Raw genomic sequence first — 16,642 nt, forward strand, 5'->3', positions numbered from 1 at the left:
GAGGTTGATGACAGGAAATCTGATTGGCAAAAGTACAGGCAGGGAATAGGCAGAAAAACATTGTTAGTGAGGATGGCCAAATACTACAATACACGTGTGGACTAATATGGAAATAAACAGAGCTCCGAATAGAATGTGATCAAAAACAAACAATACCTCACAATGATCAGGTGCAATGAACTGAACTAAATAAAGTGTGTAAATGATATATAAGGGCTAGAACAGGTGATCAGAATTCAGGTGATTGGGATCTGGAGAGTGAGCTGCGTTCAGGGGATCTATGTCTTTGAAAGTGTGAGCTGGAAAGTGAACTGTGTTCAGGGGATCTATGTGTTTAAGAGTATGAGTTGGAAGCAGACGTTAAAGTAGTAACCAACAAAGTGTTAAACAAATCAACATTTATAAGTTATATTTTAGATTCTTCAAAGTAGCCACCCTTTGCCTTAATGACAGCCTAATGACAGACACGTCAACAGTGAAGAGGATACTCCGGGATGCTGGCCTTCTAGGCAGGGATGCAAAGAAAAAGTCATATCTCAGACTGGCCAATAAAAATAAAAGATTAAGATGGGCAAAAGAACAGACACTAGACACAGGAACTCTGCCTAGAAGGCCAGCATCCCGGAGTCGCCTCTTCACTGTGGACGTTGAGACTGGTGTTTTGCGGGTACTATTTAAGGAATCTGCCAGTTGAGGACTTGTGAGGCGTCTATTTCTTAAACTAGACACTCTAATGTACTTGTCCTCTTGCTCAGTTGTGCACCGGGGCCTCCCACTCCTCTTTCTATTCTGGTTAGGGCCAGTTTGCTCTGTTCTGTGAAGGGAGTAGTACACAGCATTGTACGAGATCTTCAGTTTCTTGGCAATTTATTGCATGGAATAGCCTTCATTTCTCAGAACCAGAGTAGACTGACGAGATTCAGAAGAAAGTTCTTTGTTTCTGGCCATTTTGAGCCTGTAATCGAACCCACAACTAATGATGCTCCAGATACTCAACTTGTCTAAAGAAGGACAGTTTTATTGCTTCTTGAATTGGCACAACATTTTTCAGCTGTGCTAACATAATTGCAGAAGTGTTTTCTAATGATCAAATAGCCTTTTTAAAATGATAAACTTGGATTAGCTAACACAACGTGCTATTGGAACACAGGAGTGATGGTTGCTGATAATGGGCCTCTGTTCGCCAATGTAGATATTCCATAAAAAAATCTGCAGTTTCCAGCTAAAATTGTCATTGACAATCTTAACAATGTCTACACTGTATTTCTGATCAATTTGATGTTATTTTAATGGACAAAAAGTGTTATTTTCTTTCTTAAACAAGGACAAAAACAAGTGACCCCCAAACTTTTGAGCGGTAGTGTATATACAGTATATATATATATCTACTGGTAATGATGACTGGACATGAAATGGAATTTTAGAACAGAGAATTCCTTGCACATGTGGTTATGCGTGCGTATGTGTGTGTCTGTGTACAATAAAAACAACCTCTCCATGGCTTTCTCTTTCATACCCCAATTAAGGGTGAGCGTTGAGGCGTTACATTACATTGCTGCCATGTACATGTAATACCATGGAGGAAAGCCTACAACAACAGTCCTTTTTCTCTCTCTCTTTTATGTCATGCCAGCTGTCAAATGTGTTGGGTCTTTGTTGGCCGGGCTGTATGTGACTAACATCCCTGTAGAGTACCGGCTGGAGTGAAAAAGCAGAGTGTGTGTGTGAGAGAGCAGAAAGGACCTCCGTTCCTCTGTCCACTCCAGCACATCACAGCGCTTTCCACAGGCAGCCGCTGTCAATATCTCACCTGCAGGAAAAGCTTGCATAGCCACAAACACACACACACACACACTGTTGCTGTTACCATACACCTCAGCAAAAGTGTTTTATCCAGACCTATAGTGAGAGAAAAAGAGCAGTTAATAACTGTCACACTCCTAAACACAGTTACAGATAATCATGTTTAAGGCTACACCAAAAAGAGATGAGCAAGTTATGTTCTTACCTGATTGCCCAGTAGCAGCAAAGGTCCTTATCATGGTAGTAACCTGTGCCACTTGACTCAATAATCTGATACCACCTGAACCTATAGAAAATAATTGAGCAGTTAATCACTTTCACACTCATGAAAACAATGATACATGTCACGGATCCCTCCGGAACGTTCATTATGCACACCTGTCCCCTGTTTCCACTGATTAGTACTTGTTTTAGTGTGCCCTTTGGTTTCCATTGGGCTGTCGATTATTGTTAGAATGTCCGTTGGTGCGTGTGAGTACCTGTGCTGTGTGTTTTGGGCTTTCGTGCCCTTACTCGGCACACCGTAATTTGGAGCATAATAAAAACCATATTACGCATTCCTGCGCCTGTCTCCCGATCCTTCATGCCAATGTGACAGAATAATCAACCATTAAGGGAGACAGCGGGAATGGCCCGTCTGACGATGCTGCGACTGGTCCGCCCGGCGCCGCCGTAACCTCGGCAGCTGCAACTGGGCCGTTCGGCGTCGCCACAACAGGTCCGTCCGATGACGCCACTTCAGCAGCCACAACTGGCCCTTCCAACGCCGCCACAAGTGGTCTGTCCGACACCACTGCTACTGGTCCGTCTGATGCCGCTGCAACTTCGGCAGCGGCAACTGACCCCTCTGATGACGACACAACTTCGGCAGCTGCATCGGGTCCTGATCGACCCGCACTGCTCTCCTGTGATCGTCCTCGAGGCCTGTGTCATTGCGTTTCTAGTGCACCGCGTCGGGGGTACTATCACGGATCCCTCCGGAACTTTCATTACGTACACCTGTCCCCTGTTCCCACTGATTAACCTCTCTAGGGTACGTGGGACGGTAGTGTCCCACCTCTTCAACAGCCAGTGAAACTGCAGGGCGCCAAATTCAAAACAACAGAAATCCCAAAACTAAAAATCCTCAAACGTACATGTATTTTACACCATTTTAAAGATACACCTGTTGTAAATCCATCCAGTGTCCGATTTCAAAAAGGCTTTACGATGAAAGCAAACCAAACGATTATGTTAGGTGAGTGCCTATTCACAGAATAACACAGCCATTTTTCCAGCCAAAGAGAGGATTCACAAAAAGCAGAAATATAGATAAAAATAATCACTAACCTTTGATGATCTTCATCAGATGACACTCAAAGGATTTCATGTTACACAATACATGTATGTTTTGTTCGGTAAAGTTCATATTTATATCCAAAAATCAGAGTTTACATTGGCGCGTTACGTTCAGAAGTTCCAAAACATCCGGTGATTTTGCAGAGAGCCACATCAATTTACAGAAATACTCATTATAAATGTTGATGAAAATACAAGTGTTATGCATGGAATTTTAGATGCACTTCTCCTTAATGCAACCGCTGTGTCAGATTTCAAAAAAGCTTTACGGAAAAAGCAAACCATGCAATAATCTGAGGTCGGCGCTCAGAGCCCAATCAAGACAAAAATATATCCGCCATATTGTGCAGTCAACAGAAGTCAGAAATAACATTATAAACATTCACTTATCTTTGATGATCTTCATCAGAATGCACTCCCAGGAATCCCAGTTCCACAATAAATGTTTGTTTTGTTCGATAATGTCCATCATTTATGTCCAAATTCCTCCGTGTTGTTCTAGCGTTCAGTACATTTTCCAAACTCACGACACGCGGGCAAGTCCAGTGGAAAGTACGAACGAAAAATTGTAAAAATTATATTACAGTCTGTAAAAACATGACAAACGAAGTATTGAATCAATCTTTAGGATGTTTTTAACATAATTCTTCAATAATGTTCCAACCGGAGAATTCCGGTTGTCTTCAGAAGTGTGATGGAACAGAGCTCGCTCTCACATGAACGCGCATGGTCAGCCCATGTTCAGGTCATGGTAGACCTTACTCAATCCCCTCTCATTCGGCCCCACTTCACAGTAGAAGCATCAGACAAGGTTCTAAAGACTGTTGACATCTAGTGGAAGCCTTAGGAAGTGCAACATTACCAATATCCCACTGTATCTTCAATAGGAGCTGAGTTGAAAATCGACCAACCTCAGATTTCCCACTTCCTGGTTGGATTTTGTCTCAGGTTTTTGCCTGCCATATGAGTTCTGTTATACTCACAGACATCATTCAAACAGTTTTAGAAACTTCTGAGTGTTTTCTATCCAATGCATATTCTAGCTTTCATGGATGAGTAGCAGGCCGTTTACTCTGGGCACGCTTTTCATCAGGACGTGAAAATACTGCCCCCTACCCCAAAGAAGTTAGTACTTGTTTAAGTGTGCCCTTTAGTTTCCATTGGGCTGTCGATTTATTGTTACAATGTCCATTGGTGCATGTGAGAACCTGTGTTGTGTGTTTTGGACTTTCATGCCCTTGTGGATTGCGCAGATGATTACGAGTCTCGTCCCGTGTGTTAATCATCGTACACGTGTGTATTTATTCAAGGTACTCCTCGCTCTTTTGTTTGGATTTCAACCCTGTGTTCTGTTTAGTGTTTGTTTGGTCTTCGTCCCTGTGCCTTTGCACGGCACGCCGTCATTTGGGGTATAATTAAAAACCCTATTATGCATTCCTGCGCCTGTCTCCCGAATCTCTTCATACCAATGTGACAATACAGCAAAAATAGATGTGTCTTGTTATGTTCTCACCCGCTTGCCCACACCTTAGCACCTTAACTTCTTCCCTCAGGGCTCTGTTTTCCTGCTGGAGTTTTTGCATTTCTTCCCGGTATTCCTTCAGTGATTTGTTTTCCTGCCGGAGTCTTTGGATTTCTACCCCAACATTTTTGTAAAAAAATGTAAAAGTAAAGAATTACAGGTTACTTTTTAATACAATTACATACTGTGCAAAACGGGACAGATAAGCATAGTCTCATCCAGGCTGAGCGAATGTACTACAGTACATACACTACATGACCAAAGGTATGTAGACACCTGCTCGTCGAACATCTCATTCCAAAATCATGAGCATTAATATGGAGTTGGTCCCCCCCTTTTCTGCTATAACAGCCTCCACTCTTTTGGGAAAGCCTTCCAATAGATGTTGGAACATTGCTGCTGAAACTTGCTTCCATTCAGCCACAAGAGCATTAGTGAGGTTGGGCACTGAAGATGGGTGATTAGGCCTGGCTCGCATTCACCGTTTCAATTCATCCCAAAGGTGTTAGATGGGGTTGAGGTCAGGGCTCTGTGCAGGCCAGTCAAATTCTTCCACACCAATCTCAACAAACAATTTCTGTATGGACCTCGCTTTGTGCACGGGGGCATTGTCATGCTGAAAGAGAAGGGCCTTCCCCAAACTGTTGACACAAAGTTGGGCAGGTAGCATTCTCCTAGCATCCGCCAAACCCAGAATCGTCCGTTGGACAGTCAGAGGGTGAAGCGTGATTGATCACTCCAGAGAACGCATTTCTACTGCTCCAGAGTCCAATGGCGGCAAGCTTTACACCTCTCCAGCATATGCTTGGCATTGCGCATGGTGATCTTAGGCTTGTCTGCGGCTGCTCAGCCATGGAAACCAGCTCCAAAAGAACAGTTGCTTCCAGAAACATTTTGTAACTCGGTAGTTACTGTTGCAGCCGAGAACATGCTATTTTTATGCGCTACGCACTTCAGCACTCGGCAGTCCCGTTCTGTGAGCTTGTGTGGCCTACAACATCGCAGCAGAAATTTGACGAACTGACATGTTGGAAAGGTGGCATCCTATGATGGTGGCACATTGAAAGTCACTGAGCTCTTCAGTAAGGACATTCTTCTGTCAATGTTTGTCTATGGAGATTGCATGGCTTTGTGCTCAATTTTGTGCTCAACTGTCAGCAATGGGTGTGGCTGAAATAGCCAAATTCACTCATTTGAAAGGGTGTCCACATACTTTTGTATATATAGTGTACCTCCATGGCTGTCATTCACATGCTGCTGTGGTGAATATGATGTTGGAGCTGTCCAATGTCCTAATTGAAAGACAGATTGAATTAATAAAGGTTCTCGTTTCGCCTCTGAATGTACATATAGTCACATTCAGACATGGTGCAAAAAAGTTACTGTTCATACTTTAATTCGTTATGTTCTTACCTTCATATCTACGGCCATAATTTGGCCCGTTGAAGTGTCTCATTGCAGGCCCTGTTTGAAACAATACATTGAAATGAAATACGGTAAAAAAAAAAAAATCTCATCTGGGAAAAGTACATGTACTACATAGAGTACCTCCATGGCTGTCCTCCACATGCTGCTGTGGTCAATATGATGCTTGTCCTAAATGAAAGACAGATCACATGAATAAAGGGGCTTGTTTCTCCTCTGAAATTCTATCAGTATTTAGCAGAACAGGATACATCCTCCAATGGATTTTTTTCATGCATAATGTTTCACTTACTTGTATTCGGAGACAACTAATTCTAAGAAGAAAAAATACATGAGTACATTTGGAAATTGACCATGAAAGCTGATTTGCAGTTCTCCTGCTTTCTTATTTGCTCGTCATCTATCATTTCAACACTGGAACCTGCTTGAAACCGTTTACAATACATCTGTGCCATCTCCCAATTGTCTAGACAAGTGAATAATAAAGGTAGAGGCATGAATTATCCCACAAAACACTGACTTTCACATCAGGCAAGTTAATTACAATAATATTTCAAATGAGAGTACATCAGAAACATAAATTAGGCCAAATTACCTGCTCCCTTCATGAACTTAAAAAAAACAGGTGCTGTATGGTGGCGTACACTTGATGGCTAAATTGTTTCTTTGGTTCTTTTTTCTGAGGCTGAGTGGTAGCCAATAACAGATGTCATATTTGATCCACACTTGTGGAACTACTGCATATGGTTCGTTATTCTCAACCAGGAACTGAACAACGGCAAACTTCATGACCTAAAGACAGGAGAGAAAGAGGGAGAACTAAGCATGAAGACCACTTATAATCAAAACATTATAACTTACATTACAAATCACACAATACCCAGTGAAATCCTAAGATATGTATCTAGTGAGAGGCGAACAGAAACAAACAGGGCTATGCCATGTCTACAAGTGGCTCAAGGGAGAGAACAATCAAGTGACTAACTGTGCAACTCATGATGGCATAGGCTAAAGAAAACTACATTTAGACATTCATTTGGTAGCACACTCTTGAATTCACCCATATTTTACTACATTCTAGAGCAGTGGGTAAATGCCCTATAAAATAACATTACCAGCACCTACATATGTCATAAACAGACAAGTTAATGTTGTTAGCTAGCGTCTAACATTAGCAAGCTAGCTAGCTAACTAACTCAGCTAGCAAGGACACAAGCAGATAGTAAGCTAGCCAACTTAACACAAGCTGCTAGCTAGCAAGCTAACATACCACCACACTAATGTTAGCAAACCAACTAACTAGCTAGCTAAGTAACTCGGCTAGCAAGGACAAAAGAGCACCAACATAATTTAGCTAGCTAGCTAGTACAAGCAACAGCACCGAGCAATGGCCGAGTTCATGTATTTAGCTAGTTAACTTAGTAAACATGCCAACGTTACCTAAGTTAACAAGGCTAGCTAGACAACTTGAGGTTAACATTATTGTCCTAAAAATAATGCAGTAAAACACGCCAGCTAGGTAAGTTAGCATTTACTTCATTGTCAAGCTGAGTTCACTTTGCTAGCTTAATGTGTTAACATTACATGCTGACCACACAACTCGCATTGCCTGCGCTCACATTGCAAAATAAATAACAGGTAAAATAACAACCCAATGTTTACATCCCAGGACAAATTAGCTAGCAACTGTAAGTTAGCTAAATTGGAATAAATGTTTAATGCTTTTCGACCTGTCCCCAAATTACTATAATTGGTTCAGAGTTTGTTTTGATATTTCAACCTGTGTGTCCTGTTCGTGTCTGGTGTGGGGGTACAAAATCAACATGCGCGTGATGACGCGCGCCCGGTTTGGTCAGCCTGTTACTGTTTGAGCAAACATTAAAGACAAACAATTTGCATTAGCTATGACAAAAGTCTGATAACATGTAAAGCAAGAAGGAAAGCTGTAACGTTACTTACTTGAGCAAAGAAGCTAAGTCGCAGTAAAAAAACTCTGTAATAGAGGATAGTTTTTTACCCAGAGAAAATGTCCCCAAAAAATGTATGGTTGGCATCCAACAACAATGAAAATGAATGGACTGGCGTTGAATATCAAGTGGACTGTCACGATCGTTATAATGAGTGGACCAAGATGCAGCGTGGTATGTTTCCATCCTCTTTATTTGGAAGAGAAACTCAAAGAAAAAAAACAAAACAATAAAGCACAAAACGAAGCGTGAAGCTCAATGTAGTCCTCGCAGGCAACTATACCTAGACAAGATCCCACAAAGCACAATGGGGAAATGGCTGCCTAAATATGATCCCCAATCAGAGACAACGATAAACAGCTGCCTCTGATTGGGCACCATACCAGGCCAACATAGATATATAATCACCTAGATGACCCACCCTAGTCACAACCCAACCTAACCAACATAGAGAATAAAAAGCTCTCTATGGTCAGGGCGTGACAGTACCCCCCACCAAAGGTGCAGACTCCGACCGCAAAACCTGACTCAATAGGGGAGGGTCCGGGTGGGCATCTACCGTCGGGGGCGGCTCCGGTGCGGGGCGAAGTACCCACTCCGCTCGCGGATACGTCATCTTCAATGGCGGCTCTGGTGAGGGGATCGTCGCCGGAAGCTCCGGACTGTGGATCGTCGCCGGAGGAACCGGACCGTGGCTCGTCACCGGAGGAACCGGGCCGTAGATCGTTGCCGGGGACTCCGGACCGGGAACCCTCGCAGGAGGTTCCGGACCGTGGACCGTCTTAGGAGGTTCTGGACCAGTCCGGACTGTGGACCGTCGCCGGAGGTTCCGGACTGTGGACCGTCGCCGGAGGTTCCGGACTGGGGACCGTCGCCGGAGGTTCCGGACTGGGTACCGTCGCCGGAAGCTCTGGACTGGGTACTGTCGCCGGAAGCTCTGGACTGGGAACTGTCGCCGGAAGTTCTGGACTGGGTACTGTCGCCGGAGGCTCTGGACTGGGAACTGTCGCCGGAGGCTCTGGACTGGGAACTGTCGCCGGAAGCTCTAGACTGGGAACTGTCGCCGGAAACTCTGGACTGGGAACTGTCGCCGGAAGCTCTGGACTCGGAACTCGCCCATGGAAGCTCTGGTCTGTGAAAGCGCACTGGAAGCCTAATGCGTGGTGCCGGAACTGGTGGTACCGGGCTGAGGACACGCACCTCAGGGCAAGTGTGGGGAAGAGGCACAGGCCGTACTGGACTGTGGAAGTGCACTGGAGGCCTGATGCGTGGTGCCGGAACTGGTGGTACCGGGCTGATGACACACATCTCAGGGCGAGTGCGGAGAGGAGGCACAGGACGTACTGGACTGTGGAGGCGCACTGGAGTTCTGATGCGTGGTGCCGGCACTGGGGGTACCGGGCTGAGGACACACACCTCAGGGCGAGTGCGAGGAGCAGGAACAGGACGTACTGGACTGTGGAGGCGCACTGGAGATCTGATGCTTGGTGCCGGCACTGGTGGTACCGGGCGGGGGACACGCACCTCAGGGCGAGTGCGGAGAGGAGGCACAGGACGTACTGGACTGTGGAGGCGCACTGGAGTTCTGGAGCGTAGAGCTGGCACAATGCGTCCTGGCTGGATGCTCACTTGAGCCCGGCAAGTGCGGGAAGCTAGCATCGGATGCACTGGGCTATGAATGCGCACTGGAGACCGGATGCGTGGGACCGGTACAGGTGACACCCGGCTGAGGACACGCACCTCAGCACGCCCGCTCTGCAGCGCTCTCAATGCTAGCACCTCTCTCAGGAATCTTGCGTCAAACTCCTCATCCGACTCCCTGACTGGCTCTGGTTCGCACCTCGGCTCCGCCGACTGCTCCATGTGCCCCCCAATTTTTTTTTATTGGGTTTTCTGTGGCCTACCTCGCTGGTATAACTCCTCGTAATATCGCCGTTCTGCATTTGCTGCCTCTATTTCCTCCTTCGGAAGGCGATACTCCCCAGCCCGAGTCCAGGGTCCTGCTCCATCCAAAATCTCCTCCCAGGTTCATTCCTCCTGAACACGCTGCTTGGTCCATTTATGGTGTGTTCTTCTGTCACGTTCATCGTAGGAACCGGACCAAGGCGCAGCGTGGTATGCGTACATTCTTTATTATAATAAGAATGAACACTGAACAAACTAACCAAAATAACAAAACGGCACGTGAAGCTATACAAATGAGTGCTGACAGGCAACTACACATAGACAAGAACCCACAAACACCAAAAGGAAATGGCTACCTAAATATGATCCCCAATCAGAGACAACGATAAACAGCTGCCTCTGATTGGGAACCATATCAGGCCACCATAAACATACAAACACCTAGACCTACAAAACCCTAGACATACAAAACCCCTAGACAATACAAACCCTAGACAATACAAAACCCCTAGACAATACAAAACCCCTAGACAATACAAAAACTAGCATATCCACCCTAGTCACACCCTGACCTAACCAAAATATAAAGAAAACAGAGATATCTCAGTTCAGGGCGTGACAGACAGGTTGTTTCTTCATGAAAAATAGATTTGTGGTTTAAAATTCAATTAAGCTGCTTTATTTTACTGGTTTAGTGAAGGCGGGTATTTTTTACCCTTAGTACAAGGGGAGTATACAGAATGTTAAGACTACACAAGGGTTAATGTTCATATAAGGAAATCAGTCAATTTAAATAAATGATTTACTGTAGGCCCTAATCTATGGATTTCACATGACTGGGAATACGGATAGGCATCTGTTGATCACAGATGCCTTGACAAAAAAGGTAGGGGCGTGGATCAGAAAACCAGTCAGTATCTGACGTGACCACCATTTGCCTCATGCAGCACGACACATCTACTTCGCATAGAGTTGACCAGGCTGTTGATTGTGGCCTGTGGAATGTTGTCCCACTCCTCTTCAATGGCTGTGCAAAGTTGCTGCATATTGGCGGGAACTGGAACATGCCATTGTACACGTCGATCCAGAGCATCCCAAACATGCTCAATGAGTGACATGTCTGGTGAGTATGCAGGCCATGGAAGAACTGGAACATTTTCAGTTTCCAGGAATTGTGTATAGATCCTTGCGACATGGGGCTGTCTGTTGTCATGCTGAAACATGAGGTGATGTCGGCAGATGACTGGCACGACAATGGGCTCCAGATCTCGTCACGGTATCTCTGTACATTCAAACTGCCATCATTAAAATGCAATTGTTTTCATTGTTGTGTTCACTGACTTGCCTAGTTATATAAAAGGTTAAATGAATAAAAAAATAAAATTGATTGTTAGTAGCTTATGCCTGCCCATACCATAACCCCACCGCCACCATTGGGCACTCTGTTCACAACTCTGACATCAGCAAACCGATCTCCCACACAGCGCCATACATCTGCCTGGTACAGTTGAAACCGGGATTAATTTGTGAAGAGCACACTTCTCCAGCGTGCCAGTGGCCATCGAGGGTGAGCATTTGCTCACTGAAGTCAAGTACGACGGCAAACTGCAGTCAGGCCATGGCCCTAATGAGGACAATGAGCATGCAGATCAGCTTCCCTGAGACTGTTTCTGAGAGTTTGTGACGACATTGTTTGGTTGTGCAAACCCGCAGTTTCATCAGCTGTTTGGCTGGCTGGCCTCAGACGATCCCGCAAGTGAAGAAGCCGGATGTGGAGGTCCTGGACTTGCGTGGTTACACGTGGTCTGTGGTTGTGAGGCCGGTTGGACGTAATGCCAAATTCTCTTAAATGACTTTGGAGGCGGCTTATGGTTGAGAAATTAACATTCAATTCTCTGGCAACAGCTCTGGTGGACATTCCTGCTGTCAGCATGCCAATTGCATGTTCCCTCAAAACTTGAGACATCTGTGGCATTGTGTTGTCTGACAATATTGCACATTTTAGAGTGGCCCTTTATTGTCCCCAGCACAAGGAGCACCTGTGTAATGATCATACTGTTTAATCAGCTTCTTGATATGCCACACCTGTCAGGTGGATGGATTATCTTGGCAAAGGAAAAATGCTCCTTTGCCAAGATAAAAATGTGTGCACAAAATTTGAGAGAAATAAGCTTTTTGTCCATATGGAACCTTTCTGGGACCTTTGATTTCAGCTCGTGAAACATGGGACCAACACATTACCTGTTTTGTTCATATTTTTGTTTAGTGTAGGTCATAAAAATATATTTGTGAAAAAGATGCTGCATTGTAAGGGGAAAATAACAAATGCAACATGAGCATTCCAATCTGGTGCATGAACAGATTGAACTAAAAACAATATTTTTTTTGAAATTCTTTGTTAAAAAAAGAAAAAAAAGAATGAGCTCCATCCTCTCCATGATTCAAAATCCAGGCCAGCGAATTGGTGCTCCATCTATCTTTTGACTAAAAGTATGCCACTAGTGTATATTCAGTATTTTAAAACATACAGTGGTGATAAATACAGTACAAACAATTAAACTATTCTTTAGTTCCAAAAGCCTACCGTCACCATTTTTCTACAGCTACTATAGCGTTGTGTGAAGTGGTTTAGAGAGTGGCATCTCTTTAACAAACCAATTGCAAGGAACAGTTAGTATTGCCTCCAAAATATAGCCTAGTATGTAAAACGAATGACAAAAATGTAGGCTATTAACAGCTATAAACTGTGAAATATTAGGCGTATCACTTTTGTGTTATCCTCGATAATTTTTTTATGCATTGTGCCCTCGTGTTGTGGTTGTTTTGTTTTTAAATTGGCCAATAAATCTAAACAAATTTAAATCACATAAAAATGGAGGCTAAGGTTTACAGAGCAAACAAAAACATCTGCAGCCTCTGGTTGGCTGTGGTTAGCTGGAAGGTGGCAGGCCGATTATGAGATTAGAGACATTTCTGGCTATTTTCTTTCAAATGAACTCATGCTAGATGACTTGCCTAGGGCGTATAGCTGTCCTCTGAGTGGAGACTAAACGTTAGAGAAGCAAAAGTGGCCTGCCAAGGGCTTATAGCGGTCCTCTGAGTGGAGACTAAACGTTAGAGAAGCAAAAGTGGCCTGCCAAGGGCTTATAGCGGTCCTCTGAATGGAGACTAAACATTAGAGAAGCAAAAGTGGCCTGCCAAGGGCTTATAGCGGTCCTCTGAATGGGGCTACCCACCACAGATGTAAATCACATCTTGAGTGGCAAACTCCACTTGCCCGCTGGTGGTAGGAATTTATAGCCTTGGGCGTAGCGACAGTGGGAAATAGCAAGAGGGGGGAAATGTTTTGCTATCAAATCAAATTATATTTGTCACATGCGCCGAATACAACAGGCGTAGTAGACCTTACAGTGAAATGCTTACTTACAAGCTCTTAACCAATAACACAGTTTTAAGAAAAATACAAAAACAAAATCTAAAAAGTACAAATAAAAGTAGCAAATAATTTAAGAGCAGCAGTAAAATAACAATACCGAGGCTATATACAGGGTGTACTGGTACAGAGTCAATGTGCAGGGGCACCGGTTAGTCGAGGGAATAGAGGTACCCTTCCCCAAAACTCTACCTACATATACTGTAGGTAGAGTTTTGGGGGGTATGGTTAGCTGAAAGAGTTAAGGTTAGGGTTATTGGAAAGGTTAGCTAACATGCTAAGTAGTATAAAGTCGCTAAAAAGTAGCGAGTAGTTGCATTGTTAATAATTAGCTCAAATGCTGAAGTTGTCTGTGTTGAGATTCGAACACCCAACCTTTGGGTTGGTAGACTTTCACGTTATACTCACACTCATCCACCCCAACCAACCACCCTCCTTTCCTTTTTGTCTTATGTAACCATACAAAGTAACATATCGTTTACTATGTTACGTCTTGTCCATGAGACCAGGCTGCTCTCGCTCTCTAGCCAGCTGCTGTCGTAAACAGTGAGATAGAGGATGCTACTCAATATACCCAGACGGCCCTAGGTAAGAGCCCACCTAACTACAACTACAAAATATTGCCTCCTCTCCTCCTCCACCCCTCCCTCACTATTCCTCCATCCCTGAACCACTCCACTCCACTCTTCTCTGCTGAGTCACTGTACAGCTGTAGTTATAGCTGTTAAAACTCAAGAACACAATAAACAACCTTTTACATTTAATGTTCCTACTCTCTCCCTGTTTTCTCTCTGTCTCTTTGCACTTCTCTCTCTCTCTCCTCCCGCCCCTTCACCTGTTTTTCTCTCTCAACGGTAGTGGAACTGATGCAGAGCCGTAAAAACTGTACTCAGAGTCCTGGATCTCTATAGGACAATTAAATTCAGACTTTTATCCACTTTATCAATTGTCTTCCCAATGGCAATATAATAAAGCTATCAGTTATGAAATCATGCCTGTCAGCTTCACTGCAATAGCACCAGATAACACCACATCCTATGCTGGCAAAGTGGAAAAACAACAGTCTCTCTGTGTGTGTGTGTGTGTGTGTGTGTGTGTGTGTGTGTGTGTGTGTGTGTGTGTGTGTGTGTGTGTGTGTGTGTGTGTGTGTGTGTGTGTGTGTGTGTGTGTGTGTGTGTGTGTGTGTGTGCAAACCACCTAAAAAGACGTGAAGTAGACCTCCTTGGTGTGTTTCATGGTAGTGTGTGTGTAAGAGTGCTGTCCAACCGTTTCATGTAAGGACTTATAGGGGAGTGTGCCAGTGGGAGTCCATTAGGGCAGAATGGTCTAGTTAACCTTTCAGCTCAGCTCACACTGAGACTGAGAGACACAAATGGATCAGAGAGGAGTGAGAGTGGTGGAAAAAGTACCCAATTGTCATACTTGAGTACAAGTATAGATGACTTAATAGAAAGTTACTCAAGTAAAAATAAAAGTCACCCAGTAAAATACTACTTGTGTAAAAGTCTAAAAGTATTTGGTTCTATATATAGTGGGGCAAAAAAGTATTTAGTCAGCCACCAATTGTGAATGACCTGCAGAGAGCTGGGACCAAAGTAACAAAGCCTACCATCAGTAACACACTACGCCGCCAGGGACTCAAATCCTGCAGTGCCAGACGTGTCCCCCTGCTTAAGCCAGTACATGTCCAGGCCCGTCTGAAGTTTGCTAGAGAGCATTTGGATGATCCAGAAGAAGATTGGGAGAATGTCATATGGTCAGATGAAACCAAAATATAACTTTTTGGTAAAAACTCAACTCGTCGTGTTTGGAGGACAAAGAATGCTGAGTTGCATCCAAAGAACACCATACCTACTGTGAAGCATGGGGGTGGAAACATCATGCTTTGGGGCTGTTTTTCTGCAAAGGGACCAGGACAACTGATCCGTGTAAAGGAAAGAATGAATGGGGCCATGTATCGTGAGATTTTGAGTGAAAACCTCCTTCCATCAGCAAGGGCATTGAAGATGAAACGTGGCTGGGTCTTTCAGCATGACAATGATCCCAAACACACCGCCCGGGCAACGACGGAGTTGCTTCGTAAGAAGCATTTCAAGGTCCTGGAGTGGCCTAGCCAGTCTCCAGATCTCAACCCCATAGAAAATCTTTGGAGGGAGTTGAAAGTCCGTGTTGCCCAGCAACAGCCCCAAAACATCACTGCTCTAGAGGAGATCTGCATGGAGGAATGGGCCAAAATACCAGCAACAGTGTGTGAAAACCTTGTGAAGACTTACAGAAAACGTTTGGCCTCTGTCATTGCCAACAAAGGGTATATAACAAAGTATTGAGATAAACTTTTGTTATTGACCAAATACTTATTTTCCACCATCATTTGCAAATAAATTCATTAAAAATCCTACAATGTGATATTCTGGATTTTTTTTTCTCATTTTGTCTGTCATAGTTGAAGTGTACCTATGATGAAAATTACAGGCCTCTCCCATCTTTTTAAGTGGGAGAACCTGCACAATTGGTGGCTGACTAAATACTTTTTTTGCCCCACTGTATACTTAAGAATCAAAAGTAAAAGTCATTTCAAATTCCTTCAATTAAGCAAAGCAGGTGGCACCATTTTCTTGTTGAAAAATGTATGGTTAGCCATGGGCACACTCCAACACTCAGACATCATTTACAAAAGATGCATTTGTGTTTAGTGAGTCTACCAGATCAGAGACAGAAGGGATGACCATGTGTTGTCTCGATAAGTGTGTTAATTGGATAATTTTCCTGTCCTACTAAGCATTCAAAATGTAACGAGTACTTTTGGGTGTCAGGTAAAATGTATGGAGTAAAAAGTACATTATTTTCTTTAGGAATGTAGTGAAGTAAAAGTAAAAGTTGGCAAAATATAAATATTAAAGTACCCCAAAAAACAACTTAAGTAGTACTTTAGAGTATTTTTACTTAAGTACTTTACACCACTGGACACACACACACATACATGTTTGTTTGTTTTGCTATCCTTGAGGGGACCAAACATCTGATTCCCATTCAAAATCCTATTTTCCCTAACCCTAAACCTAACTCTAACCTTTAACCTAACCTTAACCCCCAAACTAACTCCTAACCTTAAATCGAACCCTGATTGTAAACCTAACCCCTAAGCCTAAAATAGCTTTTTTCCTGGTGGAGACCTGTGAATTGTCCCTACTTTTTCCTTGTTTTACTATCCTTGTGAGGACTTCTGGTCCCCACAAGGATAGTAAAATC

General features: G+C 43.8%; 1 long non-coding RNA gene across 2 annotated transcripts; it reads right to left on the reverse strand.

The window, feature by feature from the left end:
- Positions 1–1,215: 1,215 nt before the first annotated feature.
- LOC120054960 lies at positions 1,216–7,889 on the reverse strand. Of its 2 annotated transcripts, none has more exons than XR_005477649.1 (8): positions 7,869–7,889; positions 6,684–6,880; positions 6,381–6,402; positions 6,212–6,259; positions 6,077–6,127; positions 5,896–5,955; positions 2,009–2,089; positions 1,216–1,899 (listed from the first exon to the last, which is right to left on the reverse strand). It is a non-coding gene; the product is annotated as an uncharacterized LOC120054960 (long non-coding RNA). The 2 variants fall into 2 exon arrangements; XR_005477648.1 differs by having other exon boundaries at positions 5,877–5,955.
- Between the last annotated feature and the right edge of the window lie 8,753 nt (positions 7,890–16,642).

Source organism: Salvelinus namaycush, chromosome 1 (assembly GCF_016432855.1).
Source record: "Salvelinus namaycush isolate Seneca chromosome 1, SaNama_1.0, whole genome shotgun sequence".
In the NCBI taxonomy this organism is placed as follows: domain Eukaryota; kingdom Metazoa; phylum Chordata; class Actinopteri; order Salmoniformes; family Salmonidae; genus Salvelinus; species Salvelinus namaycush.